This window comes from Trichechus manatus, unplaced genomic scaffold (genome assembly GCF_000243295.1).
Source record: "Trichechus manatus latirostris isolate Lorelei unplaced genomic scaffold, TriManLat1.0 scaffold00133, whole genome shotgun sequence".
NCBI classification, from domain to species: Eukaryota; Metazoa; Chordata; class Mammalia; order Sirenia; family Trichechidae; genus Trichechus; species Trichechus manatus.
This window is the reverse complement of record NW_004444069.1, coordinates 1,873,746-1,887,653: the sequence shown is the minus strand read 5'-3', so window position 1 is coordinate 1,887,653 and position 13,908 is coordinate 1,873,746. Positions and strand designations below refer to the sequence as shown.

Below are 13,908 nucleotides of genomic sequence, written 5' to 3'. Positions count from 1 at the left end.
GGGTGTGGCAGTCAGGACCACTGTGAGGAACATATACTGTCCTCACGCACACAGCCCAGGAGGGGCCGGGTGTGGCAGTCAGGACCACTGTGAGGGGCACGCACTGTCTGTCCTCACCCGCACAGTCCAGGAGGGACCAGGCAGTAATGACCATGGTGGGTGCCTGGACAGACACCTACAGGACCTGGTGAGGGCACCTGGGAGCAAAGCCAGGACCCAGCTCTGCCGACAAGTATGACTCCTCTTCCTCCCGAGCCTCAGTCTCCCTCTCCCTAAAACGAGCAGGCTGTACTATACAGAGGCAGAGAATGAAGAGCTTGAGGGACTTCTTCCAGCTTGGGTCCCAGCCAGCTCTAAAGGTCGGGACCCTAGCTCTGCAGGGTGGGACACAGTGAGGTCCCATATCGGTGATGTGCCCTCAGTCTGGGGCTCTTCAGAGACAAGAGCTCTGCAGGACAGACTGGAGGGAAGGACGCCTGGCCCTGGGCTCTCCCCACGTCCGTGATCCCTTCGCTTGCTCTGGGTGGTGCCAGAGCAAGCTGGGGACCACACCTTCCTACTCTTCCCTGCTGCTCATATAGGCTGACCCCCTGAGGACCCCCCTTGGTTTACCACGGAGCCCAGTCAGCCCCACGGCACCCATACAGCCCAGCAGGTGGCTGGGCAACTCCAGCAGTGCCCATGGTTACCACGGTTACCAGGCTTGGGGGTGCATGTGTGGAGAAGCCCTCTCCTCCGCATCTCTCCCAGATGGCACCCCAGTGGGCTCTGCCAGAACCTCCCTCCTGGTGCTGCTGGTTGAGGCTGGAACAAGGGCCTAGATGCGCACTCAGGCTGTGTGTGGGCGTGTATGTATGTGTGTGTGTACATGCGTATGTGCATATGTGCATGTGTGTGCACACACATGCAGGCATATATGTGTGTGCACACGTGTGTTCACATATGTTCACAAATGTGCACATGTGTACGTGTGCATGCATGTGTGTGTATGAATTAGTTATGTATGTGTATGTGTGTGCATGTGTATTTATGTGTGTCTGTTTAGGGGATGGTGATCATGGGCAGCTGGAACAGCTCAGGGCTCTGGAGGGCCCGTGGGCTCAGGGCATGGCTGGGGGACTCACGGGCTACGGGCTCTTCCCTCCCCGCACATTGGATGAATGGATGACCCAGCTTAGCCCCTCTGAGGAGGCAGGAACCTCTTCTAAAGATGTCCAGACACACATCTCCTTCCTTGTCCAGCCCGGTGTGCCATGCTCTCTCCTGATGGCCTCTAATGCCCCTTGCCATCTCTGTACCTCTGTGCACACAGCTCTCCCTGCCCAGAGGCTGTGCCCCTTCCTTCCTCCAAATGCAGAGGCCCCCAGGTCCAGGCCGAGCCCAGCCTTGCCACCTCATTTCCTGGCTGCAGTGCCCAGGTGGCGCTTCCATGCCTTGGACTACACAACTCCTCCCTACGGACTGAGGGCGCCGAGGACAGCGGCCTCATCTGCGTCCCCTGATTCTGGCATCAGTGTAGAATGAATGGCAGTCCTCAGCCACAGGCTACACACTCACAAAGCCACTGAGGGAGGATGGTCTCTGCTACCTGTAACTGCAGACTCTCAGGTTGCAACATGAGGTCCAGATGGCCTACATGCTTCATTTAAACAAGTCTCTTTTTTTGGGAAATGTCACTATTCCTTCTGAAATGCCTCCATCCAGGGCTCCATATATAACTGTCACTGGGCCATCAGGACCAAGGGTCCCAGGCCTAGAGGGAGCTCCCTGTGTCCCCTGGCTCCTCCCCAAATTCTGGCTTTCAAAGTGAGGAGAGGCAGTGCAGCAGCAGTTGGCACCTCTGCAGTGTCCCCGCACAGGACGGCCTGTCGCCCGGATGCCCTCCAGACACACACGGGCAGAATTTGACAGTGAAAGAAAAGGAGCGCAAGGGCAAAGCTCAAGGGACTTGTGAGCATACACATATATGTGCATATAACACATGCATGAACACTCGTGCACACGCACACACACACCTACATACATGCACATGGGCAGGAGGCAAACAGGGAGCACTGCTGCTCCTGGGAGGAGTCAATCGCCCATCCCTGGGGAAAGGTGGCAACTTTAAGTTGGGATTTGCAACTCCTGTTCCAGGCATCATCTGCCCTTTCCAGTGGCAAAGGGACAGAGACGACCAGGCCTCTGGTCCTGACAACTGAATGGCGACTGGCCTGGTAACTAAAATACCTCCTCCTCACTGAGAGGGAAAGGCAATACCCCCCCGGGGGTGTGAGGCAGATAAGCAGAGGTTCAGGATGTTCAGGAGAGAAGAGGGAAGTGTCATAGGACACTGCCCTGGATGGACAGGTGGATAGAGCACCAGGGCAAGAGGGCCGCTCCTCTGCAGGCTCCTGCCTCCTCAACCCCTCGCAACCTTTGAACCAAACCATGCCCAGTGAGCTGGGAAACCCACAAGAGCATCTTGCTATACACAGTGGGATAAAAAACCAGTCGCTGTCGAGTTGACTCCAACTCATGGTGCCCCCATGTATGTCAGAGTAGAATTGTGCACGGTAAAGTTTTCAATGGCTGATTTTTCGGAAGTAGATTGCCAGGCCTTTCTTTTGAGGCACCTCTGGGTGGACTTGAACCTCCAACCTTTCAGTCAGCAGCCGAGTGTGTTCATTGTTTGTACCAACCAGGGACTCCACATTGGGATAAAAGCATGTTAAAACTGACAAATGTGTAGCAGAATATTCCAGTAGAATATGGGCTTCATATATAGCCAGGAATTAAGGAAATCCTGGAAAAGCCCTTCTCACTGAGCTCCTAACTATCAAAGAGTGTTTCCTTCAAGGAGAAGCAGAGACAGAGGAACGTTTGCAAATAAACAAAAACAGCTAGGGATTGTTTCTCAAAGTCTGGTCTTGGAAGCCCTGGTCAGAGTCACCAGGGCCCTCGGGAGAAATGGAGCTGGTGGAGCTGCACCAGGCCCTGAGGTCCATTTTTCCAGGTTCTCATGCTTCAGTCCTGATGAGGCACCCTACCAAGAGCAGAGCCATCACTGAGGTTCCAACGACAAGGCCCAGTCTCCCAAGTTCACAGTGTCCCCAGAAGTATCCTCCTTAAAGCAGGGAACAAAATAGTACACAGGAAAAATACTTCATTCAAGGATGGATGTAAGAGGATGCTGCCAACAGACTCAGTCAACTATAGCCAACCAGAGAAGGGTCTGTCCTCCTTCCAGCTCATGAGCCCCTTGAGCTTTGCCCTCGCACTTCTTTTCTTTCAGTTAAACTCTCAAGAGCCATTTAGGTAGCAGAGGACAAACGCTATAAGTACAGACTTTGGCCCCAGACAGTTGGGCTCCTCCTCTTCTTACTTACTTCGATCCACTTACTTTGGACATGTCAACAGTAAAGACCAATTGCTAGAAAAGGACATCACGGTTGGTGAAGTAGAGGGACAATGAAAATGTGGGAAACCCTCAATAAGATAGATGAACACAGTGGCCGCAACGATGGGCTCAAACATACCAACGATCATGAAGATAGTGCAGCTCTGGGCAATGTTTTGTTTTGTTGCACATAAGGTCGTCATGAGTCTCAGCTGACTCAGCGGCAACTAACAACAACTACCACCTCTTATTAGCTCTGTGACCTTTGGAAAGTTGCTAACTATTGGGTGCCTGCATCAGGAAAACGGGGATATAATAGTTACTTACTTATGGAACAGTGAGGAGTCAATAAGTTGACACAGGCTAGTGTTTGGAACAAGGCAGGTGGTAAATCTTCAATACAACAAAAACCAAAACCAGTTGCTATTGAGGCAACTCCAATTCATGGCAACCCCATGTGTGTCAGAGTAGAACTGTGCTCCATAGGGTTTTCAGTGGCTGATTTTTCGAAAGTAGATCACTAGGCCTTTCTCCCGAGGCATCTCTGGGTGGACTCGAACCTCTGACCTTTCAGTTAGCAGCCAAGCACGTTCACTCTTTTCATCACCCAAAACCCATGGCTACTGAGTCGATCCTGACTCTTAGTGACCCTGTAGGACAGAGTAGAACTGCCCCATAGGGCTTCCAAGGCTGTAATCTTTACAGAAGCAGACTGCCACATCTTTTTCCCGTGGAGCGGCTGGTGGGTTCGAACCGCCCACCTTTTGGTTAGTAGCTGAGTGTGCTTAACCACTGCACCACCAAGGCTCCTTTCACTACTCAGGGATTCCAAATCTGCAATACTCGCACCTATTATTGGCAGGGTTGCCTTATCTCCTCACCACCCAACCACTCATGGACTCCTTGCTACCCGCCATCACCAATCCTCTCTGAACGGAAACCACTTCCTCCCTCAGCCTCAGGGCTGATAGTTCTCCCCCTTCTTATGCTCTTTGATCACGTGACCCAGCAGATACCTGTCCTCTCCGTCCTCCAGTCCCTCTCCTCCCTGGGCTCTGGGGTAATACAGGGTGCCCTTGTGTCTGTCTTGACCTTCATCTTCTTCCCTCTTCTCTCCCTCCTTCCCTCCTTTCCTTCCTTCCACCATGAAAGCCCTCATCTAGGCTCTCCCTGGCTCCTCCCCAGGAGCAGACAGCCCCTTCTAGGCAGCCCTGAGTGGGCTCAGGAAGTGACACAAATGCTCTGCTTGCAAAAGAGAAACTGAGTCACTCCCCTCTAGTTTTCCCAGGGGCTCTGCTGGGCTCTACCTGGGCTCCAGGTAGGGTAATGGTTTAGGCTCAGCTGATGACTGGAAGGGGGATGGGGCTGACAATCCTGAGTGCCACTATGTGCCTGGCACTGTCCCGGGCTTCTACTGTGTTGGGTCATTTCACCATTCAGACAAAAGGAGAAGAAGAACGAAGCTATGAGGCCCGGAGGTGAGAGCCAGAGACCCAGAACACTGGCCCTCACCTTGGCGAAGGGCCAGATGGGTGACTGAGGGCCCCGGGGACAAGATCTCAGTTGAGTGCAGGACCCAAGGAGTCACTCATTTACCGGGACATTTTCTCAGATCCCAGTGTAGGAATCTGAGAACAACATGCACTTAGCCTTCCTCTGCTTATTAGATCACCTCTCAACCACACAGAGCCAGGCCTCAAGATCACAGTGAAGACAGCCTCTCTGACTTGGTCCAGCGAGTTGGTGTGAAGCAAGGAGATGCTCCCCACTCCTCTGTTTCTCCCCCTTTCCTAATCCTATTTTGTCTGCAACCTGGGATGGCGTCAAAACAGTTGATTCCGCCAGTGCCTGAGTGCCAGAGCGAGTGAGGGGATGGGCCGCCTTCAAGGAAGGCATCCAGGAAGGCAGGCACCAGGGACATAGGCAAGACGGGTGTGGGGTTAGCTCTGCAGCACGTTATACACACAGGCCCCCACACATGCACCCCACATGCTAGTCACTCAGCAGAGGGGGTCATTCAGCCCTCCTGAAACCCTGGCCCAGCAGGGCTTTGAGGCAGAAGCCTGGATGTATTGATAGCAGGCACCATCAGGCTAGGGGTCTGAGAGTGAATCATGCCGTACAGGAACAGGAAGGCTAGCCCTTGTCTGAGCGCCATAGGATGTGGCAAAGGTCAAGAAGGCCAGGCATAGCTCATGTCCACCAGGCAGGCCTGCCAAACCGTGGCTGTATGGAGCCCCTTGAGCCTTTTCTCATAGTGGCAGAACGGGGGCCAAGTGGGCGACGTTCCCACATGGCCCAGGTGTGTGCTCTCTCCCAGGGCAGGCCCTGTGCCCTTTGCCTCCTCAGCACTGGTAGAGTGAAGAAAGCACAGCTCAGGGGTACAGAGAACCACATCTCCGCACAGACTCCCTCCAAAGGCAGTGGGTTGGGGGCAGCAGGGCATGCAGCGACCAGAGGTCTGTTGGCAGAGGAAGAGGGGTCTTCCAGATCTCTTGGAACCTGGAACAGACTCCTGACCCTCTCCCCGCCCACCTGCACATCTAGGGAGACACATCAAGGGGGAGGAAAGCATTTCCAGTGTTTGCTGGCACAGGGGCTTGGTGGGGTGGGGAGGGGGCACCGCCTTAGAGTCCTGGCAGAGCAGGAACAGACTGAGGTCTCCTCATTACTGGGAGGCCGGGTCAAGCTCATCACCACTCTGTGCCTCAGTTTCCCCATCCAGGCCAACCAGCCTACCTCACAGGGTCATTTATAAGGACCCAAGGTGAAGGATTTGGGCAAAGGTGCAGTTCAAAGGTGGGGAGGGTTCCCTTTCCCCCTTGCATCTCACCTGACTGGCTCCTCTCACCCCCTCCCTCCCTGTGACTACTTGGGTGTCTCTTTGGCTGTGATGAGCAACAATGCCCTGGCTCTGGGGGCCACTAGGCAGGCAGGATTGGAGTCACCAGGAATGCTCTGTGGTAGGGGGCACCCTCTGCTCCCACCAGCTCTACAGAGACTCAGACACACCCGCGGGCTGGCTTCCTCCATGCACGTCAGCAGCACCTCATTAGTGGCCTTCCCAAGGGGCAGCTAATGTTGCGGTCAGTCATGCCCATGGGCGCTCGCTTCCTCCAACTGGCAGGAAGTGAAAAAACAAAACAAAAAACCCCCAACAAGCCAGTCGTCTAGTTGACTGCGACTCATGGCGACCCCACGTGTGTCAGAGCAATACTGTGCTCCACAGAGTTTTCAATGACTAATTTTTCAGAAGCACATCACCACGTCTTTCTCCCGAGGTGCCTCTGGGTGGATTCAAACTTCTAACCTTTCGGTTAGCAGCCCATCTCGTTCACTGTTTGCACTACTGAGTGTGAAAATTACCCAGGAAGTACAGGGTCTCACCAGATCTGCCACTGGCTCTGTGTGGCCTTGGGTAAGTCACTTTGGCCTCTGCACTTCTGTTTACTCTCACAGAGAAGATGGCTGTACTGTTCGAAGGCTAAGACTCTCTCAACTTTAACACACTTCATCTCTCTGAGGCAAGACCTTCCCGCTTCTGGCGAGAGGCTGGAGGATGCATGGGGTCTCTGCCCCAGACACGTTTAGAGCCAGTCTTTCCCGAAGGCTGCCTGCACTGCAGGGACTACAAGAAAACGCTTTGACCCTGGGACCTTTGGTAACCTGAAGGTCACTGGGAATTTAGCTTAGATACCCACTGCTTCCAGCCAGAGTCCCAGAAACAGAAACAGGGTTCTAAAAGCAGAGTAGGCTTTCCTTCCACACAAACTATGCTGCCCAGTACAATGGACTGGCTGTGAATCAGCCAACAGGAAAGTTTATAGAAGGCCTGCTCCCTCCAGCCCTTACTAGAAACTGTCAAATCAAAACTTGGTGCCACTTCCTTCCTTCCGAGTCATTTAGGGCTTAGAAGATCATTGAGAAAGGAAAGAAAATAGAGAAAAGATGGAAGAGGGAGAGAAAGCCCGTCGATATGAAGCTTCCTCAGGCTGCCCAGCCCAGAGCTCTCCAGCCCTCCAAGTCCCCAGATCTCACTGCCTGTGACACTAACTGGGCAGGAAGTGGTGTCCTATCTTGCCACGTTTCCTGCATGCCATCACTTTGATGCCCATGTCTTTTCATCCAGGTTCCGTATCCAGACCCACAAGTGCTTTGAGGACATCAACTGGGCTTCACACTTTTACATGACCATTCCCCCCTCCCCCTCCACACAGTCCCCACAAAGCATTTGTTGACTGCCAGAGCAAAGGGCAATACAAAGGACTGGATTCAGTTTTGTAATGGAAGCTTCAACCAGGTGGCCACAGAGGCAGAGGTGTAAGATACGCCAAACGTGGCTGGTGCCACGGAGGCTGAGTGAGTGTGGGTTTGGAGGCCTCCCTGAGAGGCTACATGCTGTCCTGGTGCACGCATGGCCCCAAGCCATGAGGATACAGGGCCAGAGCCCAGGAGTGCCTGCGTGCCTGGGCTCTGCAGGTGAAACGCGTGCCAGGCCAAGGCAAGAATCAAGTGGGTAGATGGGACTCTGCACACAGAGGTCCCCAAACCCTGCAGGGTGGCCTGAATGTGGCTTCATGAGCAGAGCCAGAGCTTGCTCTTGGCACTGGAAGGGGGCTACTGTTTGTGAGGGGGAGAAGTTGCAGAGAAAATCTTGAAAGGACAGATAGTGGGACAGCTGTGGCCTGAACTTGCTGTTCTTGCTTCTCAGATGGGGATGTATTAATTTCCATAAATGCTAATAGACCATTTCCCCAAGAGCTATTACTTATGTCATCTCCCCTTGGACACGTTTCAACACAGGGCAGACAAATGAAAGGGAGCCCAAGGTAGCCCCCACCACGGTCCCAGCTCCCTACCCCTTCCAACTGGGCAGCTTCAGCTCTGCTTCCAAAGGTTGACCTGCTCCCTAAGGTGGACCTGCTAGTCACCCCCTTCCGTTAACCCCACACCCAGGTCCCTATTGCTCCAGGAAGCAAAGAAAGTTACCAACCCCAGAAATGCTGAATCACAAAGTGAGGCTGAGCAGGAAAGTGGGGGTGGGGTGAGGAGGAGATGGTGGCGAGGGAGGAAGGCAGGAAAGGGTGCTAGGGGTTTCTCACCTGAAGCACCCCAGAAAACTCTATGCAAAGCATAACCCCTGCAGGGGCCCCCGGACAAATGCCAGGAGGAGAGGAGCCAGAATGAGCCTGGTGGGAGGGTGGGAGGTGGACAGGTACCCAGCTGGCCCGCGGTGCCATTGCTGCAGTACTAAGCGGTGCAGCTGTTGGGTCTCTGCGTTCTGCGGGACAGCAGCAGGTAGGGCGGGAGATGGGAAGTGCTTTGTACCAGGGAAAGCGAAGAGACGCTAAAGACGGGGGCAAGGGTGGGGGGTAGTAGCCAGAGGAATGGGTGTACGAAGCGAGGAAGGAGTGTCAAGGTCCCGGGGAGCAGGGTGAGGTAGAGAGAGCACGCTGCGGAGAGCGCGGAGGGGCAGAGAGCACAATGAGTGGGAAGATGGGGACAGGAACCAGGAGCGAGGCAGAGCAGCGAGGATGAAGATGTGCCTGCAGGGGCAACAAGGAGGAGAGATGCGGAGGACCGCAACCTGGAGCGTTCCCTTGCGGGCTGCGCAGGGGCCAGGAGAGGGATGGGGAAGGTGGGGACAGAGTAAGGGGGAGGCGCGGCTGCGGGGATCGGAGAGGCCGAGATTGGGGACAGGGTGCACCACCGGGGTCATGGGGGAGGGACGCAGTTTGGGGCAGGAGTAGGGGATCGGAGCTGAAAGGTCAAGGCGGGATGACAGAGACGGAGAGAGATGGGATGGGGGAAGGGAGATGATGGAGAAGGAGGTGAAGAGGCTGGAGAGGAGGTGAGGACGGAGGCGGGCGCAGAGACGCAGGCTGGAGATAGAGATGGAGAAGGGACCGCTGTGGCCTCGCCAATCCTCGCCGCCCTCTCCCCGCGCAGGTCCCCCGAAAGCGCAGCCCGCCAGGGTCTCCGCCTGCACTCACCTAGGGGCTCCAGCTCCGGATCCTGTGCCCCGCTCCGGATCTTCCTTCCCGCCCTGCCCCAGCGACTTTAGCGCCCCCGAATCCCTCTTGCACCGGCAGGTTCCGCCTGCAGCATCCTCACCTCGTGGGACACCCGAGGCCTCGCCTCTTCCAGCTAGTCATTGGCTATTGTTCACGCCAGTCATATTCCCATTGGCTGAGGAATCCCTGGCTATGCAAAGCAGGAACGGGCCCGCCGCCGCGCCGAAAGGCTGGCGCTGGCTAATCGCAGCCTCTCGACTTGGGCCCTGATTGGTCCTGCGGCCCTGACGACGAAAATGACGCAGGGCGGGTTCTCGGCCGGAGCGCTGCCGAGCTGCTGCGCTCTCTCCGAGGCTTCTCTAGCGGGTGGCGGCGGACGGGGTGTGCCCCTCGGCCAGTCCTCAGCCCGCGAGGCCTGCTGCTCAGGTGGGCACCGGTCCCGGGCCTGGGCCTGTCGTGGGGGTACCCCCTCGAAAGCGTGGGCCTAGTCGCCCCGGGTGCGGCCGCGGCGGGCGCGTCTCCTAGGTAACACTGCCCGCGGCGGGCGGAACCATTGTCGCCGGCCCCGTGGGGGAGTCTGCTTGCGTCCTTACGGCGCGGGCGGTCGTAGAGCGGGCCGGAGCCTCGGAGCCCCGGGTATGGGAACGATCAGCCCGACCCGTCCGTAGGGATCCGGGTCCTGCGGGGCGCGAGGGCGGCGGGGTGGGACGCGGAGTTGGGCCCGCGTCTAGTGCCCCCCCCCGTAGTTTGACACTTGGTGCGGTCCGGGCCGCCCGCGTTCGTTGAGCGCGGATGGGCTCCTTTCGCTGAACCTCTGCTCTCTGCTCCTTGACTCCTAGGCCCCTCGTGGCCCTCAGCTTAAGGCGAGCGTGGGCTGGATCTCCCCGGGCTCGGTTTCCCCGCTGGCTTCCTTCCTCACTCCCCCAACTACTCGTTTATTCTTCCGGATCCGGACCCTCGTCAGGGCCGCCCCTTTACCCCGGAACCCCTGCAGGGGCCTGCTGAGTGGCCTCCGCGTCCTCAGGCTTCTGCATCCTGCAGTTCCTTCTCTCCCTGAGGCTGAATGGAGATGCCGGCGACACTGTGGCCCTCGAAGGAAGCCATGCTTCTTGCCCTGGACCTCGAGGCTCTGTGCTTCAGGCCCTGCCTGCCTCTGGCTGCCCCTTGAGCCGCTCCCACCTCCACCCCCCCGCCCCCAGCCATTCCGATCTCCTGACACGTCTCAGGAGCCTTCGCATATGCTCTTACCTCTGCCCACAATGGTCTTCCTCATTTCTTACAAGGCTGGCTCCCACCTACTTCTTTAGACTTTGTCGTTGTTATTAGTTTCCTTTGAGTTGGCTTTTCCTCATGGCGACCCAAGAGAACCAAACGTTGCCCAGTCCTGTGCCATCTTCATGGTCGTTGGTCGTTGATACGTTTGAGTCCATTTTTGCTGCCACTGTATCAGTCTATCTCATTGAGGGTTTCACCTTGCTTTGCTGGCCCTCCAATTTACCAAACATGATGTCCTTCTCCAGCAATCAGTCCCTCTTGATGACATGTCCAAAGTAAGCGAGTTGAAGTCTTGGACAATATTCTGTGGTCCGTAGGGTTTTCATTGGCTAATTTTTGGAAGTAGATTGCCAGGCGTTTCTTCCTAGTCTGTCTGTCTAGAGCTCCTCTGAAACCTGTCCACCATGGGTGACCCTGCTGGTGTTTGAAATATTGGTGGCGGAGCTTCCAGCATGACAGCGACACATAAGCCACTACAATACAATAAACTGACAGATGCGTCTTTAGACTTAAAGGCCCCACTTGTACAGATCTCTTTAACGTCTAGTTTAAAAGAAGATAGCTGGATTCTCATACCTGCTTCTGCATCCAGTCTGTTGCCATATGTTGTTTTGGTTAACGTCTGTGAAGGAAATCCGGCCTCACACTCATATGTAGTTGGATCATCGTGGGTAGTCTTCTTCCATTTCAAACCCAGGCCTCCATTACAGCTCGCTGCACCTTTGCTCTTCTGTGTAGTTACCAGAATTCACAGCGATGTGTTCTTCTGTGTGCTAATTTGTGTCCTTCCTTTCTGCCTCACTTCACAGTTTGTTCCATGAGGGCAAGGAACTTGTCTACTGTGTTCCTGAGGGTTTCTCCAGGGCTTAGCACAATGCCTGGACATGTTGTTGTTATTAGTTGCCATTAAATCGAGTTGACTCTGACTCATGGTGACCCCATGTGTGCAGAGTAGAACTGCTCCATAGGGCTTTCAGGGCAGCGAACTTTTGGAAGCAGGTCACCAGGCCTATATTCCGAAGTGCCTCTGGGTGGGTTTGAACTGCCAACCTTTCAGCTAGTCACAGACTGTCACACCATTTGCGCCAGCCAGGGACTCCTGCCTGGACATGGGAGGAACTCAGTATTTGTGGAATGAGAATGCCAGGCACTGCTTAATCAGACTTCCACTGACTCAACTTTTAGACTTCCAGTGTAAGCTTCTGCTTTTAGAACCCAGGCTTTTCAGATCCTTTTAACTTCTGGGAAAGGAGCATTATACTCCCTTTGTCTGGACAGCTCCTCAGGCCCTTTCCTGGCTAATCTCTATTTGTTAGAGTTCAGCTCCCCCCCTTACTTCTTGGGCCTCTTTGGCTTCCTCCTCGTCCCAGCCCTCCCTCCCTCAGAGAGCCAGGGCTGGCTGCATCTCCTGTGTGCTTCTCACACTCCACCCCTTGTCCTTCTCTCTGTCTGGATTTTTAGATTCTTGAACACAGGGCCTTTCACCGTCTTCTTCACCTCTGTATGGACTGGAACAGAGTAGATGCTTAAAAGTATTTGTTAAATACATCTGCGGGAGCAAAGACCTCATGAAAACTTCACAGCCCCTCATTTCATAGATGGGAGACAGAGGCAGGGAGGGCAAGAGACTTTCCTGAAGGCAGAGAGGAGAGGAGTGTTAGCCTCCTCTCTGGATCCCTCCACCAGCACTCTCTCTACTGTCCTCGGGGAGTCTCTTCTCCTTTTGCCTCTCCTGCCTCCTTGATGGGATGGAGGGGAGCAGGGCCTGGTTTTACTGGCCCTGAGGTTGGTCAAGATTAGAGCTGTGATTCTGGACTGGCCATTTAACCTCACTGAATCTCACCTTGCTCATCTATAAAATAAGAATAATAATGATTTCTATCTTACAGGGTTGTTGAAGTAATAAATAAGAAAATGTTTGTGAGTGCCAAGTACCTAATAAACCAAACCAGTACAGGTTACCATTGAGTTGATTCCAACTCATGGTGAACTCATGTGTGTCAGAATAGAACTGTGCTCCATAGATTGCCAGGCCTTTATTCTGAGACACCTGTGGGTGGGTTTGAGCTGCCCGCCTTTCAGTTAGCAGCTGAATGTGCCACCCTGGGCTCCTGATATGGACTCAGTGAAAGGTGGTGCATTTTCTTTCTTTTTTCATTGTGCTTTAGGTGAAAGGTTACATTCAATAGTTTGTATGTAAAGTGTTCCATGATACTGGTTGCATTCCCCACAATGTGTCAGCACTCCCCGTTTCTGCCCTGGGTTCCCCGTTTCCACCCTGGGTTCCCTGTTTCCTTTCGTTCAGATTTTCTGCCCCTTCCTGTCTTCTCATCTTTGCTTTTGGGCAAATGTCCTTTTGATCTCGTATAATTGATTGTTCTAAGAAACATGTTCCTCTCAGTGTTGTTGTTTGTTTTATGGGCCTGTTTATGGTTTGGCTGAAAGGTGGTCCCCGAGAATGGCTTTGGTTCCAGGTCAGAAGGGTGTCTTAGGGCCATAGTCTTGGGGGGTCCTCCAGTCTCTGTCAGACCAGTAAGTCTGGTCTTTTATGTGAATTTGATTTTTTGTTCTACGTTTTTCTCCCACTCTGTCTGGGACCCTCTGTTGTGATCCTAATCAGAGCAGTCGGTAATGATAGCCGGGCACCATCTAGTTCTGGTAAGGTAGGGCATTTTCATCTTCTTTCTTCTTTTTGTTTTTTTGGGAGAGCCCTTTGTCTCCTTTTCTTGAGCTCAAAGCATGGAACCCTCTGAATTTTCTCTTTTGGTTGTTCCTCCGGCCCAAAGGGACCTTCTCCTTTCCTGCATTGCATTTCTGTTTAAGTACTGAGGATCCAGTCCTGTCCTGACCCGTGACCCCACTGAGTCACAGTCTTACAGGAGACCAACAGCTGACCTCTCAGCCCTGGTGACTGTGATGGTGACTGCTCTGTATTGGATCCAGTGTGTGGAGCACCTAGTGGTGGGGGGTGCTTCCTCTGAGGAGGTGGCATTTGATTAGACTCCTAGAGGACAAGTAGGAATTATCTAGGAGTGTGTGCCTGTGCTGAGAAGGGGAGAGAGGAAGATTCTGCTTAGAAGGAAACAGAGGGCCTGGTGTCTGAGAGTTCAGTGTGGCTGAAGCAAGGGTGAATGTGGAGGGGGTGGGAAGTGCCCCTATTAGGTGTGGGGTGGGGGGAGGGTGTCTTGACAGCTGCTGTGTGGAGTTGGGATTTTTGTCCGCCAGGGACTGGGAGGCTGT

General features: G+C 54.3%; 1 protein-coding gene across 1 annotated transcript in view; it reads right to left on the bottom strand.

The window, feature by feature from the left end:
- KCNAB2 (potassium voltage-gated channel subfamily A regulatory beta subunit 2) overlaps nt 1-9,463 on the bottom strand; it is a 106,709-nt gene extending 97,246 nt beyond the window's left edge. The window contains exon 1 of the mRNA XM_023739366.1: nt 9,373-9,463. The gene's annotated coding sequence lies outside the window, so the exon portion shown is untranslated. The remainder of the gene's footprint in view (nt 1-9,372) is intronic.
- Nucleotides 9,464-13,908: the final 4,445 nt, after the last annotated feature.